At 48.4% G+C, this 13,119-nt stretch overlaps 1 protein-coding gene across 1 annotated transcript in view; it reads left to right on the top strand.

The window, feature by feature from the left end:
• The first annotated feature begins 3,858 nt into the window (after nucleotides 1–3,858).
• Nucleotides 3,859–13,119, top strand: part of LOC306969742 (4-aminobutyrate aminotransferase, mitochondrial-like) — a 47,276-nt gene continuing 38,015 nt past the window's right edge. The window contains exon 1 of the mRNA XM_079565449.1: nucleotides 3,859–3,988. The gene's annotated coding sequence lies outside the window, so the exon portion shown is untranslated. The remainder of the gene's footprint in view (nucleotides 3,989–13,119) is intronic.

The raw sequence follows: 13,119 nt of genomic DNA, 5'->3' as shown, positions 1-13,119 counted from the left end.
CACCGTGCATTTCATACACAAGGCAACTCAATGCGCCTCACAAAAGAAAATATGTGAAACTAGACATTTTGATTGCCTGCGGAATAATGCTGCTGTAGAAGTTACCAGAAAAATCCTTGAAAATGCCTTGAAACTGTTAAAATATTTGAAAAATATTTGAAACTCCTGTAGTCCTTGAAACTCCCAAATTCCTTGAAACTGTTGAAATCTGTGAAACTCCTGAAATCCTTGAAACTCAAAGAAAACTTACCTGGTTATGGTTTTAATTCCAGTAACTTCTCTGGTTTGGCCTCGATCTGCTTTTGGTTCTGGTCACTATGGCAACCTGGTCTGGATTTGGTCCGGCTTCTCTGGTTTGGCCTCGATCTGCTTTTGGTTCTGGTCACTATGGCAACTTGATCTGGTCTTGGTATGGTCTTTAGTGTGATCCTGGTCTTGGTCCGGATCTGTGTTCTGGTCTTTTAAAGGGTATTGGTTTCGTTCTTGGTCTGGGTCTTGGTCAGGGTCTTTTCTAGGTCTCAGTCTCCGTTATGGTCCTGATCTAACTATGGTAACTAGGGTAGCCTGGTCTGGACTTGGCCTAGCTTCTGCAGCTTACCTGGATATGGTTTTAATTCTGGGAACCATGGTAACCTGGTCTGGACTTGGCCTAGCTTCTGTGGTTTACCTGGTTATGGTTTTAATTCTGGTAACTATGGTAATCTGGTCTGGACTTTGCCTTGGTTTGAATCTTGGTTTGCGTCTTGGTTTGGATCTCGGTCTGGGTCTTGGTTTGGGTCTTGGTCTGGGTCTTGGTTCGGGTCTTGGTCTGTGTCTTGGTTCGGGTCTTGGTCTGGGTCTTGGTTTGGATCTTGGTCTGGGTCTTGGTCTGGGTCTTGGTTTGGGTCTTGGTCTGGGTCTTGGTTTGGGTCTTGGTCTGGGTCTTGGTTTGGGTCTTGGTCTGGGTCTTGGTTTGGGTCTTGGTCTGGGTCTTGGTTCGGGTCTTGGTCTGGGTCTTGGTTCGGGTATTGGTCTGGGTCTTGGTTTGGGTCTTGGTCTGGGTCTTGGTTCGGGTCTTGGTCTGGGTCTTGGTCTGGGTTCGGGTTTTGGTCTGGGTCTTGGTCTGGGTCTTGGTTCGGGTCTTGGTCTGGGTCTTGGTTTGGATCTTGGTCTGGGTCTTGGTCTGGGTCTTGGTTCGGGTCTTGGTCTGGGTCTTGTTTCAGGTCTTGGTCTGGGTCTTGGTCTTGGTCTGGGTCTTGGTCTGGGTCTTGGTTCGGGTCTTGGTCTGTGTCTTGGTTCGGGTCTTGGTCTGGGTCTTGGTTTGGATCTTGGTCTGGGTCTTGTTTCAGGTCTTGGTCTGGGTCTGGGTCTTGGTCTGGGTCTCGGTCTGGGTCTTGGTTCGGGTCTTGGTCTGTGTCTTGGTTCGGGTCTTGGTCGGGTCTTGGTTTGGATCTTGGTCTGGGTCTTGGTTCGGGTCTTGGTTTGGATCTTGGTCTGGGTCTTGGTTTGGATCTTGGTCTGGGTCTTGGTTCAGGTCTTGGTCTGGGTCTTGGTTTGGATCTTGGTTTGGGTCTTGGTCTTGGTCTGGGTCTTGGTCTTGGTCTGGGTCTTGGTTCAGGTCTTGGTTCAAGTCTTGGTCTGGGTCTTGGTCTTGGTCTGGGTCTTGGTCTGGGTCTGGGTCTTGGTTCAGGTCTTGGTCTGGGTCTTGGTCTTGGTCTGGGTCTGGGTCTTGGTCTGGGTCTTGGTCTGGGTCTTGGTTCAGGTCTTGGTCTGGGTCTTGGTTTGGGTCTTGGTCTGGGTCTTGGTTTGGGTCTTGGTCTGGGTCTTGGTTTGGGTCTTGGTCTGGGTCTTGGTTCGGGTCTTGGTCTGGGTCTTGGTTCGGGTATTGGTCTGGGTCTTGGTTTGGGTCTTGGTCTGGGTCTTGGTTCGGGTCTTGGTCTGGGTCTTGGTCTGGGTTCGGGTTTTGGTCTGGGTCTTGGTCTGGGTCTTGGTTCGGGTCTTGGTCTGGGTCTTGGTTTGGATCTTGGTCTGGGTCTTGGTCTGGGTCTTGGTTCGGGTCTTGGTCTGGGTCTTGTTTCAGGTCTTGGTCTGGGTCTTGGTCTTGGTCTGGGTCTTGGTCTGGGTCTTGGTTCGGGTCTTGGTCTGTGTCTTGGTTCGGGTCTTGGTCTGGGTCTTGGTTTGGATCTTGGTCTGGGTCTTGTTTCAGGTCTTGGTCTGGGTCTGGGTCTTGGTCTGGGTCTCGGTCTGGGTCTTGGTTCGGGTCTTGGTCTGTGTCTTGGTTCGGGTCTTGGTCGGGTCTTGGTTTGGATCTTGGTCTGGGTCTTGGTTCGGGTCTTGGTCTGGGTCTTGGTCTGGGTCTTGGTTCGGGTCTTGGTTTGGATCTTGGTCTGGGTCTTGGTTTGGATCTTGGTCTGGGTCTTGGTTTGGATCTTGGTCTGGGTCTTGGTTCAGGTCTTGGTCTGGGTCTTGGTTTGGATCTTGGTTTGGGTCTTGGTCTTGGTCTTGGTCTGGGTCTTGGTCTTGGTCTGGGTCTTGGTTCAGGTCTTGGTTCAAGTCTTGGTCTGGGTCTTGGTCTTGGTCTTGGTCTGGGTCTTGGTCTGGGTCTTGGTTCAGGTCTTGGTCTGGGTCTTGGTCTTGGTCTTGGTCTGGGTCTGGGTCTTGGTCTGGGTCTTGGTCTGGGTCTTGGTTCAGGTCTTGGTCTGGGTCTTGGTCTTGGTCTGGGTCTGGGTCTTGGTCTGGGTCTTGGTCTGGGTCTTGGTTCAGGTCTTGGTCTGGGTCTTGGTCTTGGTCTGGGTCTTGGTCTTGGTCTGGGTCTTGGTCTGGGTCTTTGTCTGGGTCTTGGTCTTGGTCTGGGTCTTGGTCTGGGTCTTGGTCTGGGTCTTGGTCTGGGTCTTGGTCTTGGTCTGGGTCTTGGTCTTGGTTCGGGTCTTGGTTCAGGTCTTTGAAACTGCTGAAGGTCAATCTCCATGGCGACACCAGGGGGAGATTGACTGCTGAAGTCATTGAAACTGCAGAAGCTGTAGAAATGGCTGAAAGACGTGAACGTACCTGAAGTCCCATACAAATGAAAGGGCAGAATCCCCCATACAAATGAATGGGCAGAATCCCCCGTAGAAATGAATGGGCAGAATTCCCCATACAAATGAATGGCAGAATTCCCAAGCCCGTAGAAAAAAAATTGGAAAACTGCATTTTTCTGAAAACTGACAAGTTGCGGAAGCGGAACAAGTACAAACTGCAGAAATAGCTGAAACTGTGGAAAAAACTGGCAAAATCTGTGACTTTGCGGAAGCCCCTTTATAAGTCAATGGGAAAAATTTAAATTATTGATTGACTGCGGAAATGTTCGCAGTTTCAGAGCTGCTTCATTCTGTTTGAACACTGACCTCTTGTGGACAAACTCTTTTTGCGACTTCTCATAAACATGATCATAGGAGTCACCTGTCGCCCGGCTGCTCCGAGGACATCAATGTGTGATCTTTTTATTTCAGTCAGTCAGAGTTCATGTTTGAGATCGTGCTCCTCATGTTTCCCAAACCTTTCATCATGAACATGGGAAACAGGGCAGATGCAGAACATGAACATTTATGCTACGTGGTCAGGTCCAGAAAACATCTGTGCAGCTGTCACACTGGAACTGTATGTGAGACGCGCGGAAGAAAATGGATGGATGGATGGATGTTTACGTAGGTTTCCTCTGGGTGCTACCACTAAAATATGCACAATAGGTTCTTCTCCTCTGGAAAGGCGGTCCATAAATCAGCCATTTCCACGTATGCGCCGTGTGTGGCTCCTGTACGGGCTCCTGTAGCGGTGATGTGTTGCAGACATACAGACAGACGTGTTTGTGTGACCCCTGAGGTCCTGGGGGCGGGGCCTCTCTCTCTATGGGCGGAGTCAGAGCGGAGGTAGACACCAGGCTGGAGCGGCGAGAGCGTGCAGACTCTGGAGCCGTGCGCGGACCTTGTCGCCTCTGTCGCCGCCGCTCGTCGCTGGACTCCGGGGGAACGTGAGTGTGTTTTCCTGCCGCAGGGGGGGTGAACTCTGTCATGTCGACTCCGCGCGTCCGTGCTCGCGTTCTCGGGGTCTGCCGCTCCGTGTGACGCGCGCACCGCCGCCCGCCGTTGCCATCCTCCTCCTCCGCAGCTCAGCCCAGGCTCCGCGCTCGCTCCCCTCGCTCCTTGGTCCCCCAGAGCGGCGCGTGGAGCAGCGGTGTCAGGAATAATCTATACCCGGGGATTGGGCGGCCGGATCCAGTCGGAACCGGATCCGGGAGCGCTCAGATGTGCTGACACTTTTGGCGTCTGCAAACAATTCGGATTACGCAACAAAGTGGAGCGATATGTTAATGAAGCGAATAAACCGTTCGTTACGGGGGGCCCCGTTACAAAAGAGCCACACCACAGGCAGTGGTCCCCCAGCAGCTGCCCCTCGGTCCGGCCGCAAAGTCCCCCCGTGGGCCGGGGTATCAGGGTTCGCGGACGTGGTCATTAACCTCCTCGCTGATCAATAACTCCTAACAAATGATTAGGCAACTGCGAATGGTCAGATTCTATTCAGGGCACTGTGAGGAGCGATGAGGAATGATGAGGAATGATGAAGAATGATGAGGAATGATGAAGAATGATGAGGAATGATGAATGATGAAGAATGATGAAGAATGATGAGGAATGATGAGGAATGATGAAGAAGATGATGCTGATCGGTAAAAACACGGTGTCCACAGTCGGCTCTAGTGAATCGAAACAATGTGGATGTTGTGAAACTGTTCCCACTGAGACTCAGGGAACAAGCAGGGGGGGGGGGGGGGGGGGGGGGATGATGCACTTACATCATTCTGCATAGAACCTTCAATAATAGAAATAGCTTAATAAAAACAGATTTCATAACCCTCTCATTTGGCTTCTGTCACGCTGTGATATCATCTGCATACTCTATATAGTGGGTTCACTTTAACAATACTCCTGCAGTGGCCAAAGTAGCTACTTCAATCAAATACTGCGTTATAACAGTTGCTCAATCACTGTCTCTGACTTAAGTATTTGCTTTAAAAATGGAACTTCTGTGATCAAAGTAGTCAGTACAGATACATATACAGTATATGGCAGTTCGATTATTGTGCCGTAACTGCTCCTAATTCATCCATTCGCATCACGTGGCACCACTGAAATGAGGCTATGGTCAGTGCTGGTTGGTTTAAATAACAGTATAGAGGGGGCATAGAGGGGGTGCAGAAATGTGCTTTCCTTTTTGAACCCCATGAGTTCCATGTTCCGCCATCCACTACGTCTGCGATGTTCTTTGGAGCAGAAAGTGAGAGACTTGTGGTCTTTTGTGTTGGAAACTAGTTCAAGTTTTCAACGACCCCTCCCTGACCCTTCTACACCTCTGCGGAGCCGCGTACCCTTTGCGGTGAAATTGTGTACATTTACTTCAGAAGTAGGCCTACAGGTTCCTCCTACAATATAACTGTTGTGAGCACGTTCAATCTTGCCTAGGGCGCTACATTGGCTAGAGCCGGCCCTGCTCTATCCTTAATGACGTCCAGTCTTGGCTAAATTCAAATTTCCTGTCTTTGAACAAAACCAAAACAGAGATAGCGGTTTTTGGAAGGTGCAACCCCCTGTCAAACCTAAAGACCGACAGTGTTATTGGGCCTCTTGTTTCCTTTATCCGCCCCACTGTTAAAAATCTTGGGGTGACTTTTGATACTTGTTTCAAATTTGAAAAACACATTGGATCAGATGTAAAAGCTACTTCCAACTAAGACTTCTTGCGAAAATTAAGGCCTACTTGCCACAAAAAGATTTAGAGAAGGCGATCCACGCCTTCATCACTTCAAGGTTGGATTATTGTAACTCCCTTTACGCAGGGCTGGACCTTAAATCCCTCCAGCGCCTGCAGGGAGTCCAACACGCCGCAGCCCGCCTGCTGACCGGCACAAGAAAATGGGAGCACATCACTCCCATTCTGTCCTCCTTACATTGGCTTCCAGTTCCCTTTCGCATCAAGTTTAAAATTCTGCTGATTGTTTTTAAATGCCTAAATTCGCTGGCACCTCAGTATCTGTCAGAACTGCTGCAGCTCTACTGTCCTTCCAGAGCTCTGAGGTCTGACCAGCTCTACTGTCCTTCCAGAGCTCTGAGGTCTGCAGACCAGCTCTACTGTCCTTCAGGAGCTCAGAGGTCTGCAGACCAGCTCTACTGTCCTTCCAGAGCTCTGAGGTCTGCAGACCAGCTCTACGGTCCTTCCAGAGCTCTGAGGTCTGCAGACCAGCTCTACTGTCCTTCAGGAGCTCAGAGGTCTGCAGACCAGCTCTACTGTCCTTCCAGAGCTCTGAGGTCTGCAGACCAGCTCTACGGTCCTTCCAGAGCTCTGAGGTCTGCAGACCAGCTCTACTGTCCTTCCAGAGCTCTGATGTCTGACCAGCTCTACTGTCCTTCCAGAGCTCTGATGTCTGACCAGCTCTACTGTCCTTCCAGAGCTCTGATGTCTGACCAGCTCTACTGTCCTTCCAGAGCTCTGAGGTCTGCTGACCAGCTCCTTTTGTCTGTTCCTAAATCCAAGCGTGTGTCCAGAGGTGACCGAGCCTCCTCAGTGGCCCCTAAACTTTGGAACAGCCTCCTCTACATGTGCGCTCGGCTCAGTCTGTAGAGGAGTTTAAAACCAAATTAAAAACTCATCTTTTTGCTTTGGCCTTCGGTTTCATGTAGACCAGACACAGTTTGTGCCTTTATATATGACCTGTGTTTAAGTTTTATTGTGTTTATTGTACATATCGTTACTGTTCTTGTACAGCACTTTGGTCGACTATGGTTGTTTTTAAATGTGCTTTATAAATAAAATTGACATTAATGTTAACCTGATCCCTGTTCCTGTTATCACAGCAGACTGTCCCTCCTGAGCAGACTGTTTACATAGATCCATGAGCACTAATCTACAGAAAAGGGGACGATTTAGTCACGTGACGCGAACTGATTTATTAGGTTTCAACATAAGCGTAAACAAACCAAAAGCCTGTCCCAGTTATCCACCTTGTTCCTACGGCCCATGAGCCTTTGCGTGAAAGATGGGGGGGATTTCCGGTATGAGCGAGGCCGCTGTTTGTTTGCATGGAGACCGTTCGCTCTAGTCCACTTTTTATGAGCTTTAGAGGTGTAAACCATCTGGGAACACGAGCAGGGATTAGCTGCTCACAATAAACGATTGACTGAAAACTGCTCCGTTGAAGAGTTTTCTGACCCGTGGGCGTGTTGGCCAAGTTGTCGTCACTTAACTTAGTTCTGCGATCTTTCACAAAGATCTGGCACTTTAGGCTTGGAGAATGGATTGTCAGCATAAAAACAGTCTTTTTTTTGGTGTTGATTGGTCAAATATCCGTGGAGATCTTCACATTTTACGTGGAAAAAGGCCTTGTCTGTAGATTAACTGGGTCAAAGGTTTTGCACAAAAACGACCAGAAAAAAGTTGGAGCGCTCTTTGTATAACTAAGACATTTAAAATGCAATATATTCAGACCCAGTTCAGCTCGTGCGGCCTCACGGGCTCGGGTGGGTCATCATTTGTGTGTTAGCAGTGTTTGTTTACCTCCGTGGGCTAAGGCTTTCTTCCTACATGAGTCAGTAGCATTTAGCACAGGGGTGTCAAACTCATTTTGGGTCGTGGGCCGAAATTCAGCTCCCACAGCGGGTCGCGGGCCACATATAATAGAGACAATTTTTCCAATAAAGGAATAATAATGAGCTGTGATTTGGTCAAAGCCCCAACTTGACTGTAGCTTTATTAATAACAACAGCTTACACTTTTATTGCACTTTACAAGCCTGTGTCACAAGTTCCTCAAAGTGCTACATAGTAGTCATTATTCATTGACTCCACATTTGATGGTGATAAACTGTTATTGAAGCCACAGCCGCCCTGGGGCAGACTGTCTTTACCACGTGGCTTTATAATGTGTTGTTCCTATCCTGAGCTCTTATTATGTCAGTGCCCTCTGCTGGACACGTGTGGAACTCTTTCCTTTTTTTAAATGTAATGCTGTGGCTGGAATGAGCATATTCTTTAAAAATTCATAACTCCGTACAGGAATGGGCTAGAGACTTACTTTCCCCCCACATACTCTGGAATTTATGCTCTACAGGGCCGTATGTTTGACACCCCTGATATAGCATGTTCAAAATCGCCCCAAACATGTCACAGTTTAAGCCCACTTTTAGCATGTTCCAAACACTGCATGTACCAGAGCCACAAATCTCATTTTCACTGTTTTTTAATTCAGCCGCGAAGCGTGTTCCAGAGCTGCGCGAGGACGTCTTTATAAATGCTACGGAGGCTGATCGTTTAGAAAACCAATGTAAACCAACGGCTCAATTCCCCCATCCTCGTTTCTACATGAGCCATCCCAGGAATAAGTTGATTTAGCTGCTGTTAGCACAACTTTAGCTGCTGTTAGCACAACTTTAGCTGCTGTTACCACAACTGTAGCTGCTGTTACCACAACTTTAGCCGCTGTTAGCACAACTGTAGCTGCTGTTAGCACAACTTTAGCTGTTGTTAGCACAACTGTAGCTGCTGTTAGCACAACTTTAGCTGTTGTTAGCACAACTTTAGCAGCTGTTACCACAACTGTAGCTGCTGTTAGCACTACTTTAACTGCTGTTAGCACAACTTTAGCTGTTGTTAGCACAACTTTAGCTGTTGTTAGCACAACTTTAGCCGCTGTTAGCACAACTGTAGCTGCTGTTAGCACAACTTTAGCTGCTGTTAGCACTACTTTAACTGCTGTTAGCACAACTTTAGCTGCTGTTAGCACATGCCATTGGTCCGACAAACCAAACCAAATGCGGCGGATATCGCAGAGAAAGCTGGAAGCATTTTTTTCAATATCGATACTAAAATATTTGTCATCTAGAGCCAAAAACAGAACAATAATGGGTGGAAGATCGAGTTTATCTCTAATGTCAAGAAATGTGTGAAAAACAGAGAATAATTTGGGGGAAAATGGGGGAAAATTGGGAGAAATTGTGTCAAAAAATTGGGAATAAATTGGGTGTAAAATGGGAAAAATGGAGGGAAATAGAGAAAATATGAATAAGCAAAAATTAGGGGGAAAAACGGGAAAACTAGAAACATTTGGAGAAATAGGGCAAACATTGGGCAAAAAGAAAAAAAAGGGAAAATATGATTAAAAAATAGCAAAAATGGCCTCTTTAACTTTGTGGTTTACAACTTGTTGAAACTTAAAAAAAAAAAGTCTAAACAATCTTAAAGATGCACTATGCAACTTGTTATGTTGACACACTGCAGGAACATAGTAAATCTTCATTTACATGATGAGAATTTGGAAACTTTATTTTATGGAAACTCACTACTGCCAGTGTGACGTTATAGCAGCATTAGCAACACGTTAAAACAAAGGCCAATTCGGTTCCAACGGCAACAATTCATGCCATTAATCAAAACATGTGGAAACAGGTTGGAAGCCAGGACTAACGGCATATCCCAGATCTGTATCTGAATCTGGGAAGCAGAAGTCAAGGAAACACCAACAGAGGGGTGCAAAGAGGCGCCAAATAGCATTAGTGGAGGAACAGTGTAGTTACATCCTGAAAACCATCTCTGCCACAGTGAGATTGGGCTGGGTACCATAAAAGCTTTAAGCTCTACCGGTATCGAAAAAATAATAGTATTGAAAGCAGGTCCTGGAAAAAAAGTTAAGTCAAGTTTTGATTCTGTTATCAAACATTGAGGAACACAATGGGTGAAAACTGACCAAATTTAAAGAAAAAAGAAACAGTATCACTTTATTTTACACTACCTTGTTACATGGTACTTATCTAAATTTAGTACAATGTAATGAGCTTTGTAATAATCTGTAATAACTTGTACCTATGTAGTACATACACAATGGAATAACTTGTATTAGTACTTTGTAAGTACATAATGTGATAGGACACGAGACCCTTAGGGTTAGAATTATTGTACGGAAGAAGACTGGCTTCGTTGAGTTAGATTTGTGTTGGATCGCTAAGTAGAGCCCACAGTGGGTGATCGATCAGAATCACACCAGATGTTTCTTTAGATTTGGTTTATTGAAGTTACAACTGTTCGTGAGTGTGTATGGGTGTGTGTGTGTGAAACAGATAAACAGAAATAAAAACAGAATTAGTTGAATGCAAATGAATTATAATGCAACAAACATCTATCCATATTTCCTATCTGCTATGATAATATAATAGCTGGAATACATCACCGTAACATAATAACATGGCCGAAACTGGCATTAAACAACGTAAAAGGGTGTTATGTGGGCCTAACAGCTCCACCATGAAAATGGGAAAGAATACACCATCCACAATACGATGGCGCCCTCTGCTGGTCGCGTAAATAACTACACCAGGCCTCACCGGGAGGTGTTACGTGACCACCAGTGGTCATGCGGGAGATGCGTGACTTATACCAATTAACTGGACTTAACGCGAATGAAGCCTGAGCTTACGTTTAGCAACACTAAACAGATCAAACACGACAAATGTAGCTTTAGCAACGACAGTACAGAAACAAAGAAATACAGATGCTTACTTGTAAGACGCACACAGAATAACAGGACAGTTGTATTCACAAGGGTTATGGGTGCTACGAGCGTACACTACTGGCAAAAGTCTCGTGCTGAATGATACCAGCGTGCCGCGAGCCTGCGTCAACTTGTGATTGGCTAAGAGTCCAGGTGAAGCAAGACGTCCCTTCGTAGGAGAGAGAAAGTCACAGTAAAGTGTCTGAGCGGCCACAAGGGGGCCTTTTTTACAGCCGCCCCCAGATTACTGAAGGGAATCTGTTGAAGAAGAAAAGGCACCCACTCGTCCGGTAATGGTTAGTCTGGCAGCTCTGGAAGCGGGATGAGTCGAGCCACAGGGCGGGTGTATGACCTGTCTCCTACCTTCACTTCAGCAGATCTTACTTTCCCGTCGTGGCCAGGGGAGACGCTGGTCACTTTGCCCACTGGCCACAGTGAGCGGGGGAGCTGCGGGTCGATGATGAGGACCGTCTTGCCGATGTGCAGGTCTGGGTTTTCAGCATTCCACTTCTGTCGGGCCTGGAGGCTGGGCAGATAGAAACGGATGAAATGCTTCCAGAAGTGGTCAGCCAACAGCTGGCTATGGCGCCAACGTCTGCTGCTCAGGAGCTCGGAGTCCGGATACACCACCTGCGGGAGAGAGGCATCTGGCCGACCAATGAGCAGTGAGTTGGGGGTTACTGGATCAGGGTCGGCGATGTCTGCAGACGTGTAGCCTAATGGTTTGGAGTTGAGAATCCCCTCAATCTCAACTAGCAGGGTTCTCAGTACCTCGTCTGTCACCAGCTGGGCTCCGAGGGTTACTTGCAGGGCTTGTTTCACCGAGCGTATCTCACGCTCCCAGCAGCCACCAAAGTGAGGGGCGTTAGGTGGATTAAACTTCCAGTCTATTTGCTGAGAGGCGAGCTGAGCTTTGATGTCTGGAGCGAGGTCGGCGAATGCTTCCCGGAGTTCTCGATTGCCACCTCTGAAGTTCGTCCCCTGGTCTGAGATCAGCTCGAACGGCTTCCCTCTGCGGGCGATGAACCGTCTCAGGGCCATGAGGAAGGAGTCTGTATCCAAACTGGAGAGCAGGTCGATATGCACAGCTCGGGTGGTCATGCATTTAAAGATTATTCCCCAGCGCTTTTCACTCCTCCTTCCAATCTTCACAGAGTATGGCCCGAAGCAGTCTACTCCTGTTGAGTAAAATGCTGGCTTGAAAAGTCGGACTCTGGAAAGTGGTAGGTCTGCCATTTTAGGGATTTGTGGCTTTCCGCGCCATTTCTGGCATACCTGGCACTTGCGCTGAAAACGGCGGATAGCCTCTCGCCCTCCAGGCATCCAATACTTGCGGCGCATCTCCGAGAAGACCCTCTCTGGGCCTGGATGGTGCAGACGGTCATCATACTCTTGGATGAGCAGCTGCGTGACTGGGTGTTTGGCGTCCAGTACCACCGGGTGAATAGTATCGGGTTCCAACTGGTTGCTATGGCGCAGACGTCCGCCAACACGGATGAGCTTGTCACTGTGGTCGAACTCCGGTGCCAGCTTAAGAAGTCGGCTGGTCTTGGCAACCGGTTTCCCTGATTGCAACTGGGCATAATCAATAGGAAAACTGTCTTGTTGGACCTGTTGTAGCAGAGCCAACTGGGCTTGCCCGTAGGCTGCAACGTTGCCTGGGGCCGCCCCGTGTAGAGTCTTAGTTGTGGCGGTCAGGAGGTCTGTGAAGGAGGAGAACTGCGTAGCGTCTGGGAGATGACTTGGAGTGGTAGTCGTGAGGCCGCAGAATGGAGGTTTCTTGAGCTCTTCACCCTGATCTGATTCTGTATGAATCTGACGACTTTGTGGCCATCTGTCTTGGTCACACCACAAGAAGGTTGGGCCTTGACCGCAGCGGCTGTCTGGTGTCAACGTGTTGAGAGGTTTGCCACGTGTTATGTCGTCGGCGGGGTTCTGCGCTGAGTCCACGTACCGCCATGTGTCGTCCTTGGTGAGATCTTGAATCTCTGCCACACGTGTGCCGACGAACACTTTGAATCGGCATGATTCAGACTGCAACCACGTGAGCACGGTAGTAGAGTCCGACCAGAGCACAACCCGCTGGATGGGCAGTGTGAGTTCAGATTTGAGGAGCTGAGCCATTTGTGCTCCGCTCAGAGCGGCGCATAACTCCAGACGTGGGATTGATTGCTGCTTTCTTGGAGCAACTCTGGATCTTGCGGTGATGAAAGCTACTTGGACTACGCCGTGAGGGTTCTCGGTGCGGAGGTATGCCACAGAGCCATAAGCCTTCTCTGAGGCATCACAGAACACGTGGATCTCACGGTCACAGGTGGGAGAGTCTAACTCACGGTCAGTGTAGCACCTTGGAAGTGCTATGTTTTGTAGGTGAGGTAACTCGTCCTTCCACTCTCTCCACGCAGCAAGCAGGTGGTCTGGTAGAGCAGGGTCGTCCCAGTCGCGTTTTTTGTCCCAGAGGTGTTGGATGACAACTTTGGCCCTGGAGGTGTAAGGTACTAGAAAGCCAAGGGGGTCATATTGGCTTGCAACCACTTTGTAGATAGAGCGCATAGTGGCAACTTCTTC

Source organism: Gobius niger (genome assembly GCF_951799975.1).
Source record: "Gobius niger genome assembly, chromosome: 10".
In the NCBI taxonomy this organism is placed as follows: domain Eukaryota; kingdom Metazoa; phylum Chordata; class Actinopteri; order Gobiiformes; family Gobiidae; genus Gobius; species Gobius niger.
This window is presented reverse-complemented; position numbering and strand designations above follow the sequence as displayed.